Here is a 15275-nt window from a genome sequence, read left to right on the forward strand (position 1 = left end):
TAAATCTTGGACCTATTTTGAGTTAATTCTGTGAGGATTAGGTCAAAGATCTTTTTTAATTTAATTTAATTTAATTTTTTAAATTTATTTTTTGCCTAAGGGTATCCAATTGCCCTAACACCATTTGTTGAAACAACTATCCTTCTTCCATTGAACTGCATTTGTAACTTTGTCAAAAATCATTTGGGCATGTTTGTGTGGAGCTATTGCTGGGTTCTCTATTTTGTGACATTGATCTGTATGTCTGTCTGCCAGTAGTGCACCGTCTTGATTACTGGAGCTGCATGGTAAACTTAATGTCAAGTAGAGTGACATTAAGAGTGACAACATTACTCTTCTTTTTCAAACTTATTTTAGCTATTCTAGGGCTTTAGGCTTCACATACGAATTATTAAATAAGCTTCTCTAACATGAAAAAAAAATCCTTGCCAGGATTTTCACAGGATTTTTCAATTTGAGGAGAAATGACATCTTTACTATGTTGAGTTTCAATAAATGAACACTAAATGAACAATAGATCATTTATTTAGATCTTCTTTGATAATTTTTAGCATTCAGATCCTATACATATTTTGTCAGATTTATATTTAAGTATTTCATTTTCTGTGGTGCTTTTGTCAGTAGTAGTGTGTTTTTAATCTCAGTTTCTACATATGTTTTGCTTGTATATAGATTTTGGTTTTTTTGTTTGTTTTTGTTTTCTTTATTGAGTTATAGTCAGTTTACAATGTTGTGTCAATTTCCAGTGTACAGCAAAATTTTTCAGTTATACATGAACATATATTAATTGTCACATTCTTTTTCGCTGTGAGCTACCAAAAGATCTTGTATATATTTCCCTGTGCTATACAGTATAATCTAGTTTATCTATTCTACATATGCCTGTCAATGTATCTACAATTTCGAACTCCCAGTCTGTCCCTTCCCACCACCCTCCTCCCAACCACAAGTTTGTATTCTATGTCTATGAGTCTGTTTCTGTTTTGTATTTATGTTTTTTTATTTTTAGATTCCACATATGAGTGATCTCATATGGTATTTTTCTTTATCTTTCTGGCTTACTACACTTAGAATGATTCTCCAGGGACATCCATGTTGCTGCAAATGGCATTATGTTGTCATTTTTATGGCTGAATAATATTCCGTTGTATAAATATACCACATTTTCTTTATCCAGTCATCTGTCAATGGACATTTAGGCTGCTCACATGTCTTGGCTATTGTATATAGTGCTGCTATGAACATTGGGGTGCAGGTGTCTTTTTGAAGTAGGGTTTCTTCTGGATATATGCCCAGGAGCGGGATTCCTGGGTCATACAGTAAGTCTATTCCTAGTCTTTTGAAGAATCTCCATACTGTTTTCCACAGTGGCTGCACCAAACTGCATTCCCACTAGCAGTGTAGGAGGGTTCCCTTTTCTCCACAGCCTCTCCAGCATTTATCATTTGTAGACTTCTGAATGAAGGCCATTCTGACTGGTGTGAGGTGATACCTCATTGTAGTTTTGATTTGCATTTCTCTGATAATTAGTGACATTGAGCATTTTTTCATGTGCCTATTGATCATTTGTATTTCTTCCTTAGAGAATTGCTTGTTTAGGTCTTCTGCAGATTTTGGGATTGGGTTGTTTGTTTTTTTCTTATTGAGTCATATGAGCTGCTTATGTATTCTGTAGATCAAGCCTTTGTCGGTTTCATTATTTGCAAAAATTTTCTCCCATTCCGTAGGTTGTCGTTTTGTTTTGCTTATGGTTTCCTTTGCTGTGCAGAAGCTTGTAAGTTTAATTAGGTCCCATTTGTTTATTCTTGCTTTTATTTCTATTGCTTGGGTAGATTGTCCTAGGAGAACATTTTTGAGATATATGTCAGATAATGTTTTGCCTATGTTTTCTTCTAGGAGGTTTATTGTATCTTATGTTTAAGTCATTGATCCATTTTGAGTTTTTTTGTGTATGTAGTAAGGGAGTGTTCTAGCTTCATTGATTTACATGCTGCTGTCCAGTTTTCCCAACACCATTTGCTGAAGAGACTGTCTTTATTCCATTACATATTCTTGCCTCTTTTGTCGAAGATTAGTTGACCAAAAATTTGTGGGTTCATTTCTGGGCTCTCTACTCTGTTCCATTGGTCCATGTCTGTTTTTGTACCAATACCATGCTGTCTTGATGACTGTAGCTCTATAGTATTGCCTGAAGTCTGGGAGAGTTATTCCTCCAGCCTCTTTTTCTTCAGCAATGCTTTGTAAATTCTAGGTCTTTTTGGTTCCATATAAATGTATATAGATTTTGTGTGTATGTTCATCTTGTAACCTGTTACCTTGTTGAACTTACTTGTTCTAGGATTTTTTTTTTTGTTTCGTTTTGCTTTGTGAAAATTTTTTGCAGATTCCTTGGGGTTGTCTACATAGACAATAATGTTGTCCACAAATCAAGACAGTTTTATTTCTTCCTTTCAAATATGTATGCCTTTTGTATCTTTTTATTGCTTTATTTTTGCTGGCTAGAATTTCTGGTACTATGTTGAATAAGAGCAGTGAGAGTGGGTATCTTTGCCTTTTTCCTAATCTTGGGGGAAGAGTATTTAGTTTTTCACCATTAAGCCTAATGCTACCTGTATAATTTTTTATAGATGCTCCTTATCAAGTTGAGAAGTTTTCCTCTATTTCTATTTTTTGGAGTGTTATCATGACTGTGTATTGAACTTTGTCAAATGTTCTTTCTGCATTAACTGATACAATTGTATGAATTTTCTTTAGTTTGTTAATATGGTGGATTACATGAATTGATTTTCAAATATTGAACCAGTCTTGTATCCCTGGAATATACCTCACTTTGTTGTAGTACATAACTTTTTGTACATTGCTATATTCAATATGCTAATATTTTGCTGAATACTTTTAAATCTAAGTTTGAGAGAGATACTGGTCGATATACATTTTTAAAAATTGCTCCGGTTTCTTTGTGGAGAATGGATAGATGAGCAAGAAAAGCATCTGGTAAACTAGTTAGATTTCGTTCTTTTCTCTCAACTTTGAGTTCCCTCTTCAGCCTCAATCTTCATTTGCTTCTTAAATTTCATTTTCCTTCTCTGGGTTCAAGTGACACCACAGTTCAATTGAACATAACCATGATGGCCCCAAGTCCCTAGCTCCAGTGAGTTTGCTCCAACACCAGCAAAATGCAATAACTTACTGCTACAGCCATACAAGTCCTTGTGTTGGATGTGCTGTGTACCTTATTTATGCCCTACCCTTCCTTCAAGATTTTACTCAAGTCCTAGATCCTCTGTAAAGCTTCCCAACCAATCCAGTCATTGGTAGAAGTTCCTTCCTCTCATCTCTTACAGTTCTTATTGTCCATGCTACTCATGTCATTCTTTCATTTATGCATTCAACAAACATTGAGTGCCTACTATCTTGTAGGCACTGTGTAGATACCAGGTCACAGCTGTGAACAAAAGAGATGCAGTTGTCTTTCCTAAAGAAACTTATAGTCTAAGGGCACTGCATTAAACAAGGTTCATATGAGTATATATTATATTTATATGTATATACATATATATATATGATACTTGTGTGTATATTTATATATATGTGTGTTATATATACACACACACTCAAAGTCAGAGAGACAGAGAGTGATACAAATCAAGATAGGTGCTATGAAGAAAAAGCATGGAACATTCAGAATAGACTACTTTCATTTATTTTTTCTTTGCATATTCCAGTTAGATCATAAGCTCCTTGAGAATAGAGACCATATTTGATGTTGTCTGGTTAAGCTCAGAATCTAACCCATAGTAGGGATGCAGTGGGTGTTTATTAATGATGAAGTGGCAATAAAGAACTGTGGTTTGAGGATGATTCTTAAGTACTAGGAGCTAAAGAAATTACACTTCTCTTTGCATTCTTGCAAAAAGTAAGCGACCTATAGCATGCATTCTTATTGTGTTGGTTTAAAACACAGGGCACTATCTGTTTGTGTATTTTATCTTTGGCAGAACTCTGAAAATTGTTATGAAATGTCTACCTACTTACCTCAAAGGTACATGCTTATCTATCTTCTCTCCAAATTATTGTTTTCCAGGACTGTGCACAATGGTGTGCTGGTATGCTGTTAGACTGCTGGTGTGCTGTCTAAATGACTATCTTAAAAAAAAACAAACCCAATTTGTAGCATTTGCTGATTTCTGTGGTGTAAATACTCCCACCATAGCCAATTTAAAGCTACCAACAAGTTGTCACTAAACCGAGAGACGAGAAGAAATGCACAGTAGCACATTTAAAAATTATCATACAGATACCACAGACAAAAATAACCTCAGGAGCATAATAAAGTATTAGAAAGTGGTGAGTTTTTTGAGTAGTTATAACCTTTTCCAATGTGATTTATTTAATTATAAGTTAATGTCATTTAATTTTAATAATGACTGTGTTTATCAGCTGGCTTACAACATTCCTAAAAATTTAACAATTGGCTCCCGTGAAATGGTATGAGCCAGCTCCAGCACCCCTTTGACAGTGCAGCTTAATGGACCCATATATGTCCCAGATGAGAGCCAACTATGCTAAACTGGGTCTTTAGTTAGACAAAGGGGGAAAGCAAAGTTGAATCTTGCTAAGTGGATTTCAGCTCTCTTTCCCAGCTCTAACAGAACAGTTGGGGGTCATACTGAAAGTGTCAGTGTGGCAACATTTCAAATAGCTGACCAAAGACCCATTTCTGACCACCTCTCCCTTGTCTACCTCCACTATAAAGGCTGAAAAAGCTAAGCACTCATTTTCTCAACTTCTAGTGAGGCTGAGTTGCCAATGGGATATGAAACTGCTAGGCGGTAGAGAGTGGCCTGAAAAAGCTTTTTGTTTTCCTAATGAAAGGACCAGATAGGTCTCTTACCCTTCCTGTCTCAGATATGAATACAATGTCTGGAGCTGCAGTAGCCATGCTGGAACCATGAGGCAACATGCATGAGGAAAAGGCCAAGAGAACTGAAGAGCTACTGCTTGTGGGTTTACTGAGCTCCGAGACTAAAACCAAACCATCAGACTCCATCAGACTTAGTGTTCTGTGAAGGAAAAGGCTCCTATTTTTTAAGCTCTACTGTGGAGTTTTCTGTTATTTACAGCCAAAACCATTCCTAGCCCATACACGTAGGAATTTCATCCATTTTGGCTTCCACCATCCTAAGAGCTAGAAATAGAATAAGAGGAAAGGCAACAGATATGCCAAGCATGGTGCTGGGTGGTTTTCACACTTCATTCTCTCTAAGTTTCACAACAACACTATGAGAGATGACATTTATAAATATGTATAATTTATCATGGTTAGTCACACTTTAAAGGAAGTGTGTTTAAAAGGAAGATTTGACAGAGCTGTGGTTATGTGGACCTTGAAAAATTAATTTCAGTGTAAATTTGCAAAGGTTTGAACACATATCCTTCTTCAGTAAATTAAAAGTACATCACACAAACATTTCCTTTGGATAAACTGGATACAAAGTGCCTGCTGACAGACATACCAAAGCATCCAAACCTACCCTCTGCCAAGCAAGTAGGGACATTTGATTTGATTAATAAACACCAGGGGCTATACAGTATAATCTTGTTTATCTACATACACAAGATCTTATGGTATCTCACAGAGAAAAAAATGTGACAATGAATATATATATATGTTCATGTATAACTGAAAAATTGTGCTCTACACTGGAATTTGACACAATATTGTAAAATGATTATAAATGAACAAAAAATGTTAAAAAATAAATAAAATAAATAAATAAACACTAGGGGACACTTTTCCTTTTACAAAAGCTGGCCTGGGTTTCAAGGAAATTTAGAAAAGATCTATCTCCCTGGTGGCATCCACCAAGGAGAAGGAGGAAGAGGTACTTTCTGTGGCGTGGGCTGGTCCTTTTTAGGCAGGCCAGAGCAGTGCCTTCCAGGGATCTAGAACTCTCCCAGAGAGAATCAGCAGGAGAATGGAGGCGAGCACTGCATTTCCAGGGGTCAATCAGTCAACCAGGAGTCAGAAGCCCCCGGGCCTTCATAATGTATGGAAGGTGGAGACTTCCTTGGCATGAGTCAGGAGCAGTGGGAAACTACAGATGGTGCCAAGGAAGTGAAACAAGGGTGGGGTGACAGAGGCCACATCAGAAATTATATAAAGAGCAAAGGATGTATTCTATCTCAAGGAATGGAGTTTCTTTAAGGATGTAACACTTTTCCATTCATATAGAGATAAAAAGTTGACAGAGAATAACATTTGTATTGTCAGAGGTTTACAGAAACATCATGACCTGACCTACATGGACAGCTGCAAAAACAAAGGATTCTGACACCAAGAAGTTTGCAACAACCAACTACACCCCCACCCCGCTTTTAGTATAAAAGGAGCCTGAATTCTGACTTGGGTAAGATAGTTCTATAGGACATTATTCCCCCATCTTCTCAGTCTGCTGGCTTTCCAAATAAAGTCCTTATTCATTGTCCCAACACCTTATCTCCCGATTTACTGGCCTTTCGTATGGCAAGCAGAACGAGTCTGGACTTGGTAACATTCCTACCTTTTAGATTTGGATGGAACAAATTAGAGATTCATGAAACAAAAACATTAATGAAACTGAATGTTTGCCCTGGGATCCTCAAAGGCCAAGAAATGAAACAGAAAGAGGTGATGGAGAGTGAAGATCATGCAATTTTGAACTCTGGACTCCTGAATAAATTTGCATTCTTCACTTACTCATTCAAATTTTACCAAGACAGCTGTCAATCAAACTCTCTTCTCTTCTGCTCTCCTCAACTAACCAACAGGAAACCTTCTTAGGGATGCTTAAGGGTAAATGAAATGACAAAGGAGAAAACCTTTTGAAAATTGCAAAATGCTCCACAAATATATTATTTTTATTATTATTCATAACATTTAAAGTATAATTTTGGCTTTACCACAGACATGACTTCAGGCAAGTAATTCATCAGCTCCACCCTCCATGTAAAATGGATGTAGTAATAGATGGGAAAGATCAACTAGAAAATGATGGTGGATGCCTTTGAAAATTGAGGGTCACTGCAATACTTCCTAATTAAGAGTAACCATACACTTGTGAAGTTATAAATAGTTCTGCATCTGAGCAGAACCCAGAGTTCTCTGCTACTTTTTCACTTGTTGCCATTTTGATTTAGCCTATTAGTTCCACTAGCCTATAATTAGCACAACACCCTGGAAAATCAATCCAGACTGGTGAGTCAACATCAGGGAAATGAAACAGACTTCTAAATCATGTTGAAATTAAGCTGAAGCCTGAAAGCCAGGTCCTCCTGGTTTCAGAGACAAATAAAACCCTCAAATCCTGATTTTTCAGCGAAAGATAGGGGAGTCCATTTTTCTATTCTGAACAATTGAGTTTCAACATTGCTATCAAGGTAAACATATCCCTTTTTCAAATTTTTAGTCAATCAGAGAATTGCAAGCTGTTACATTATGACTGTAAATCCTCAGGAAATGTAATTTGGATAAACTGCTCCATCTGTATCTCCTGGTATAGATTCTGGGGTCAGCTTGAGCAGGAGGGTTCTAAGGGTCTGAGATAGCAGAGAAATCTTTTGCTGGGAACTGTGAGATTGCTGAAATCTGAGTCCATGGAAAGAGGGATCCACCATGCCCAGGAAGGAGAATAGCATATTACTATAGTCAAGAGGCCACGGGCAGGTTAGCAGCAATATGGAAGGCTGGAGTACACACTCAGCTACCCAGGAGCAGGGAGATGAAAATGAGGAGCAGTGAAACACAAATGGGAGTCTGTGCTTGGGGCGCTTCTGCCTAAACAAGCTTTGCTTTCTTTATCTGCCATGTAAGGTCACGTGTAGGTGAGTATGCTGAGCTAAAGGCCAGGAACCAGGTCATCAGAGAAATAAATGGGTCCTTTCATCTTTCTCTTTCTGTAAAATCTTTTTACTTTCCAAGTTAAAATAGCCCCAGTGTCCTTTCCTTGTAAATACCTATCAGCTTTAACTGTTTTATTCCAAATCACAAATGCATGTGATATGATTGGGGAAGTCTGTAGGCAAACTTTAATAATTAAATGCCAATTTATCTCAAGCCTAAATTATCATCTTCCCTTCTCGTCAAACTCTGACTTCAGATCATCTAGCCTTAAAATCTAGGAGCCTGTCCTTTTCCTTAATCATCAAATTCAATTGCCAAATCCTGAAAAGTCTTACTTCTGCATACTTCTTTTCATTCTCACCCCACAGCTGTGTATTTGATCTCTTATGTTCAGTACACCAATGCCAGTTTAATCTTCTTAAAGCATGTCTTCAATCATGTCTTTCCCAGACACAAAACATTGAATAGCTGCTGAATGCCTAACAAATTCAGGAGAATTCTTCAGTTTGGCAGTCAAATCCTTGGCCTTAGCGCCCTGTCTCCTGTTCATTTCACAATCTGATAGCATGCATTTAAGCTGTGGACTGCTGGATTCTTAGCTCATCTATTCCAAGTGAAAGGCCTTCCAGAGTGGAGGCAATGGAACCACTCTGCATGCACAGGGGATAGATCTGACCATTAGTCACGGGGGCTCCAGAAAACCCATTGCTATTACTGGTAAAGTAACCAAAAGCTAAGTTGGACAGCTATCAGGTCAGTTGCATCATCTTCTTAAGTGAGGGAAGAGACCTCATTAACTTTTAAATGACTCCCCATTTGGCAATAAAGGGTGGGAGGAACCTTGAACTTAAAAATTATCTTTTCCTCTTCCTTCTTCTAGCTTTCTCCATTTTTTTCACACTGATTTTCTTTTGCAATAAATAATCAGAATCTAGATTCTTCTAAAAGTAACTGCTCTCTTTCCCCAATGTTATCATTGTGTTTTTATACAAAATGTTAGTAAATTAAATCCAGTATCACATGTAAAGTGTATTATATACCATGGCCAAGTGGGGTTTATCCCAGAATGCAAGATTAGTTTAACATCTGAAAATCAATTAAAACAATGCACCATATCAATAGACTAAAAAACAAAACTACATAATTATTTCAATATATGAAGAAAAAGCATTTCTGGATGTTTCTTTCTAAGATCAGGAACACGGAAAGGATGACTGCTATCACCACCTCTATTCAACACTGGACTGGAAGTTCTAACCAGGGCAATTAGGCAAGGAAAATAAGCAAAAGGCATCTAGATTGGAAAGAAAGAAAGAAAACTATCTCTATTCACAGACAACATGATATTGTGTATAAAAATCCTAAGAAATACACAAAGACAAACAAACAAACAAACAAAAACAAAGTGTAAATACAGGACAGAAATAGACTCATAGACAGAGAATACAGATTTGTGGTTGCCAGGGGGGTGGAGGGTGGGAAGGGATAGACTGGGATTTCAAAATTGTAGAATAGATAAACAAGATTATACTGTGTAGCACAGGGAAATATACACAAAATGTTATGATAACTCACAGAGAAAAAAATGTGACAATGAGTGTGTATATGTCCATGAATGACTGAAAAATTGTGCTGAACACTGGAATTTGACACAACATTGTAAAATGATTATAAATCAATAAAAAATGTTTAAAAAAAGAAATACACAAAGAAATTTAGAATTAGTAAACAAGTTCAGCAAGTTTGTAGGTTATAAGAGCAATATATAAAATTCAATTGTATTTTTATACATTTGCATTCAAATAATCCAAATATGAAATTAAGAAAACAACTCCATTACAGTAGCATCAAAAAGAGTAAAATATTTAAGTATAAATTTAGCAAAAGAAGTACAAGACTTGTACTCTGAAAAGTAGAAAACAGTGCTGAAAGAAATGAGACGATTCAAATAAATGAAAAGACATCCCATGTTCACAGATCAAAAGATTTAATGTTATTAAGAGGGTAATACTCCCCAAATTTGTCTACAGATTCAATGCAATCTCTAACAAAATTCCAGCTGACTTTCTTGTATAAATTGACAAATATTCTAAAATTCATATATAATTGCAAGAAACTCAGAATAGCCAAAACAATCTTGAAAAAAAAAGAATCTAGTTTGAGGACTCACACTTAATTTTAAAACTTACTAAAAGGGAACAGTAATCAAGAGAGTGTGTGGTATAGGCATAAAGATAGATGTACAGATCAATAGAATAGAAATGAGATTCCAGAAATAAACCCATGTGTCTAGGTTTAATTGATGTTTGACAGGGGTGCAAGACCATTCAGTGGGGAAAGAACAGTCTTTTCAACAAAGAGAGTTGGGACAACTAGATAGCCAAATGCAAAAGAATGAAATTGGACCTTTCCCTTACACCATATGTAAAAATTAACTCAAAATGGATCAAAGACCTATATGTAAGAGCTAAAACTATAAAATTCTTACAAGAAAACATAGATGAAAAACTTCATGACATTGGATTTGGCAATGATTTCCTGGATATGACATCAATAGCACAGCAAACAAAAGAAAAAAATAATAAATTGAATTTTGTCAAATTTTAAAACTTTGTGTTTCAAAGGACACTAACTAAAAAGTGAAAAGACAACCCAAAGAATGGGGCAAAATATTTGCAAATCGTGTATCTGTTAAGCATCTGGATCTAGAATATAAAAGAACTCTCACAACTTAATAATAAAAAGACAAATAACCCAATTCAAAAAGGGGCAAAGGACCTGAATAGACCATTCTCCAAAGAAGATATGCAAATGACCAATAAGTCTATGCTCACTATCATTAGTCATCTGGGAAATACAAATCAAATCATAAGACACATCTTCACACCCACTAGGATGGCTATTATCAAAAGTCAGCTTATAATAATTATTAGAGAAAATGTGGAGAAATAGGACTCTCATATACAGCTGATGGGAATGTAAATTTGTTAGGCTATTTTGGAAACAATTTGGCAATTCCTCAAAAAGTTAAACACAGAGTTAACACTTGACCCAGCAACTCCATTTAGGTACATATGCTAGAGAAATGAAAACATATGTCCACACAAAACCTTCATATAAATTGTTATAGAAACATTATTCATAATACCCTAAAAGTAGAAACAACTCAAATATCCGTCATGAAGGGATAAACAAAATGTGGTACATCCTTGAAATACCATAAAATGGAATGAAGGACTGATACATCCTATATAACATGGATAAATCTTGAAAACAATATACTAAATAAAAAAAGACAGACAAAAGAGGCCACTTATTGTAAGATTCCACTTACACGAATTTTCTAGAATAGGCAGATCTATAGAGACAGAAAGTAGATTCGTGGTTGCTCAGCACTAGGGTGAATAAGGTAATTGAACAGGGATGGCTAAAGGGTACAGTTTCTTTCTTAGATGATGAAAATGTTTTAAACTTGATTGTGGTGATAGTGTACATATCTGTAAATATACTAAAAGCCACTGAACTGTACACTTCAAATGAGTTAACTGTGTGGTATGTGAATTACAACCTAATAAAGCTGTTTCCTCCTGCCCCCCAAAAATCAGTGCCCAAGTATTTAAGGTGTGGCCATTGATGCCAATTTTCTGGTGGCTGTTTTACTAATTTTTTAACATACACAGTGGGTATGCATATGTATCCATCAAAATCTGGTACATTAAGTATCATTTTACTTTATTTTTTCTGAAACAATTTTAAGCTCACATAAACCACCATTGCCAAAGCATTGATATGCTGGGTTTCAGTCATAATTAGGACTCCCTCCCCTACTATGAGAGGGAGGAGGTGGATTTATACAAGTTGCAGGGGTCTTCTGCAGTCTAGAATGTCAAGAAGGGCCCTCTGGTCTGTCTGTACTAGTCAAAACTGAAAGAATCATAGCCTAAACCTACAAAGGTGAAGTCCTCCAAGGGAAGGTGTTTCTGCTGCTTCCCTGACCTGCTAGAGACTGGGGAATGTTGCAGAGTCTGGAGACGCTTGGGGCCCAGGCAATCATTGCTCTTTGTGCTCTTTCAACTTCTTGGGGCACTGTGAGGCCACAGGGCTCTTCCCCGCCATGGAATCCACAAAATACTAACCTCTTCCTAGTCCTGGAAAATCTCCCTCTGTCAGGGTCTACTTCTTTTACTCCCTACCTCGAAGTACTTTTGTCTGTCTTCTTACATTCTATGGGATTCCTGCTTCCAGCAATGACAGATCTTCTTGTTTAAAACCATCCCTCTTACTGAGAACAACTAGAAAAGCTGGAAAGAATAGAAGAAATATCTATGTGAAGGCAACAGAAAATTTCCAAGTGAGAACTTGAAGGGCCAAATCCCAAAGAGAAAGGAAGTACAGAGAGGTGAGCCCACCATTGGCACTGCTTTTCCCATTGATGCCTTTGCCAGTTCTTAATTGGCAACCAACGAGCCAAGAAGCTGGGGAGAGCTTTGGGCAGTCTTACAGGACCAAGATGATGAAAATTGGAGATCAAGGGCCACTAATGAGGAAGTGCCCTGAGAAACACCTCAGGCTTTTATTTGGTATGGTAAGGTGTTACACTGGCCCACCAATGAAACACACCTTTCCATATTTGTGCCTTTGGGTGGTTCTCTTCACATTGGCTCTGGGCTTGGCCATGTGATTTGTTGTTATCAATGTTACATTAGTAAAAGTGTCACAAACAGATTTGATAAGCACTTGCTCACCAGGGTTTGCACTTTTGGAATTCTCCCTCTTAGAAACCAGCCTCCATGCTTAATGAAGACCAAGTTAACACAAAAGAGAAATAGGCCATGTGGAGAAGCACTAGAGGATGGGATATTACATGAAGAGAGGGGCCATGTGGAAGAGCACCAAAATGCACCAGCAAAGCTCTCAGGTGAATGGAGCTTTATGAGTAATCCCAGCCAACACCAAATGGAGCAGAAGAGCTGTCCAGTCAACTCAGAGAATTATGAGAAATAGTTTACCATTGTTGTTTACAGCCACAAGTATCAGAGTGGTTTGAGATATAATACATAACTAAAACAGTTGGGAACCCTAAATGCTAGGAGCAGGGTGGACCAAAAGTAGACCAGCCCCTGCAAAGACTGAGGTCTGGCTTCCAAAAAAGACTTAATCCTTTATTAGACTACTTTGCCCATCATCCCAACTCCCAATTACCTGCCAGAAGGTAAAATAAATCCACTCATAAAGAAGATATCACCTAGAACCTCAGGTCATCTATATTGTTTTTAAGCAATAATATAATCTACAAAATTCAATGCCCAGAAAATTTTTTAAATTATGCTTATAAAAATATAAGAATCAATTAGTAATGAAGAGAAAAATCAGACAATAGAAACAAACCCACAGGAGCTCCAGATATGGAAGTTATCAGATATAGACTATAAAATAGTTATAATTAATATGCTCAATAAATTAAATGACAAGATAAAGAATTTCAGTACAGATATGGAAACCATAAGAATTAAAGTGAAATTACAGAACTTAAGTATACAATAACTGAAATTAAGAATTCAATAGATAGATTTAGCAGGTAAGATATACCTGAAGAGAACTTTGTGATCTAGAGAATTTGTGAACTAGAAAAAAAGGACAGAAAAAACAATCCAGACTGAAGCACAGAGGTAAAGAATAAAAAACACAAAACAAGCATTGGAAATAGATGTGATTTAGTGAAAAGAGCCTCACATTCATTTAATTGAAGTCCCAGAGAGAAAATGGAATAGAAGTAGTATACAAAGTAATAATGGCCAAAGTTAGTCAAGTTATGAATGTTCTCAAGCCACATATTCAAGAATTTCTGCAAACTCCATGGAAATCAAGTACAAAGAAAATCACCCCTAGACATATCATAGTAAAACTGCTGGAAACCAAGAACAAAATGACAAATATTGTAGATTGGATAAGAAAATAAACCAAACTCTTTCATTTCGAAGTGGTTACCTAGGAAGACTGACTGGTCTTATCTCCTAAATGGATTCTCCATCATTACTCTTTCTCTCTTCTACACCATCCTCTACAATGCAGTTAGGTTGATCTTTTAAAAATTTAAATAACATCCATTACCTCTCTTCTCTGTATAAATGTTTCAGTGGTTTCCCATTCCCTCAGATTAAAGTTCAAACTCCTTATCACAGTTTAAGTGGCTCTCTCAAATCTGGTGTCTGTCTACCTTTCTAGATGCCTTTCTCATTGCTACTTCTCTAGAATTCTCACATCAGCCACACTCCACTAACTTCTAATTCCTCTAAATTGCTCCCCTCTCACCCACTCCAGGGCCTTTGCACATACTGTTCCTATTCTTTGGAATGCTCTCCCCTCATCTCATGCTCCTTTTCCTGGCTTTCCTACTTTCTGTATTATTGTTTAAGTATAATTTCTTCTGGAAAACTTTCCAGATTTCCTAGATTTGATAATTTATGCCCATAGAGAGCAGGACATTTGCCCCTTACTTCCTGAAATTCCCCTATCCAAGCACCTATCACACTTAATGATTACTGCTTACTTGTCTATCTCCTTTAAAGCCTTTAAAGTTTAAAAGGGCAGAAACTGTGCATGTTTTGCTCACAGTTGTCTCCCTAGTCCTCCGCCTGGCTCAGAAAAGACACTCAAATGTGTTTTAAATTACTTACTATTATTATTAGAAACCCCTCATACCTTGTTTTCAAGACAGTCCACTATACTTCTTTTCTAGACTTATTTCTTTTTCTTCCGGAAGCTTCTAGATGAGGATAAATGTGGCGTAAATGTTATTTATCCATGAGTCCTTTTAACATCTTCAAGATTTTACTGCAATAAAAATGTAAGTGAAGGTATGAATATTCATACCACAGGCCCCTCTCCTGCTACCCCAATTCAACAGAGTTTAAAGTGCTCACATCCTTTCTTACATGCAAAAAAGTGTGATTATACTACTGGCATCCTCAAATGACACTCTGCCTTTTCAGTCACTCTAGGATCCGGTTCAAAAATGGCCTTCCTTGTTTTTTGGAGCCTTGCATGGCTCCTTTCCAGTTTTTATCACAGACTTTGTTTCTCTCTGCTTCCTTCTCTGCTTCCTTCTCTGCTTCCTCTTCTCAGCTTAGCACAGCTTCCTCTGTCGTGTTCTATAAACCTGCCACTGCTGATGAGTCTTTTCATGTGCCGTCTGAATTGATCGGCTTTGTCTCATCACCTCTTGGGTTTCATTTCATAATTTAGTGGCAAAACATTTTTTTTTCTTTACCTATTACTTTCTCTTCCATTCTAATGCATCTCTAAATTCGGTCACTGAATTAACTCTCTTAAATACAGGCAAAATTGAATGTCATCACTTTGCCATCATCAAATTTTGTCTGCTTTGTTTAGT

General features: G+C 36.7%; 1 long non-coding RNA gene across 5 annotated transcripts in view; it reads right to left on the reverse strand.

Moving 5' to 3' along the window:
- The window catches only part of LOC116156875 (uncharacterized), a 482375-nt gene that overhangs the window by 465370 nt on the left and 1730 nt on the right, over positions 1 to 15275 (reverse strand). For all 5 annotated transcript variants that reach the window (XR_010383828.1, XR_010383825.1, XR_010383827.1 and 2 more), the window contains exon 2: positions 14585 to 14716. This is a non-coding gene — a long non-coding RNA (uncharacterized LOC116156875). The remainder of the gene's footprint in view (positions 1 to 14584; positions 14717 to 15275) is intronic.

This window comes from Camelus dromedarius, chromosome 14, assembly GCF_036321535.1.
Source record: "Camelus dromedarius isolate mCamDro1 chromosome 14, mCamDro1.pat, whole genome shotgun sequence".
Lineage (NCBI taxonomy): Eukaryota > Metazoa > Chordata > Mammalia > Artiodactyla > Camelidae > Camelus > Camelus dromedarius.